This window comes from Myotis davidii, unplaced genomic scaffold, assembly GCF_000327345.1.
Source record: "Myotis davidii unplaced genomic scaffold, ASM32734v1 scaffold766, whole genome shotgun sequence".
Lineage (NCBI taxonomy): Eukaryota > Metazoa > Chordata > Mammalia > Chiroptera > Vespertilionidae > Myotis > Myotis davidii.
Genome location: NW_006296846.1, coordinates 749,769 through 750,034, shown reverse-complemented (window position 1 = coordinate 750,034; position 266 = coordinate 749,769).

The following is a 266-nucleotide window of genomic DNA, read 5'->3' as shown; positions in this document are numbered from 1 at the left end:
CTTCTTGTTGTTTTGATCCCTTTAGTATTATGATGCGGCCTTCCCTATCTCTTGTAATGGCCTTCACTTTGAGGTCTATTTTGTCTGTTATGAGTATTGCTACCCCAGCTTTCTTTTCCTTTCCATTTGCCTGAAAGATATTTTCCCATCCTTTCACTTTCAGTCCGTGTGAGTTCCTTCTAATGAGGTGGGTTTCTTGTAGACAGCAGATGTATGGGTCATGTTTTTTTATCCATTCAGCCACTCGATGTCTTTTGGCTGGAGCC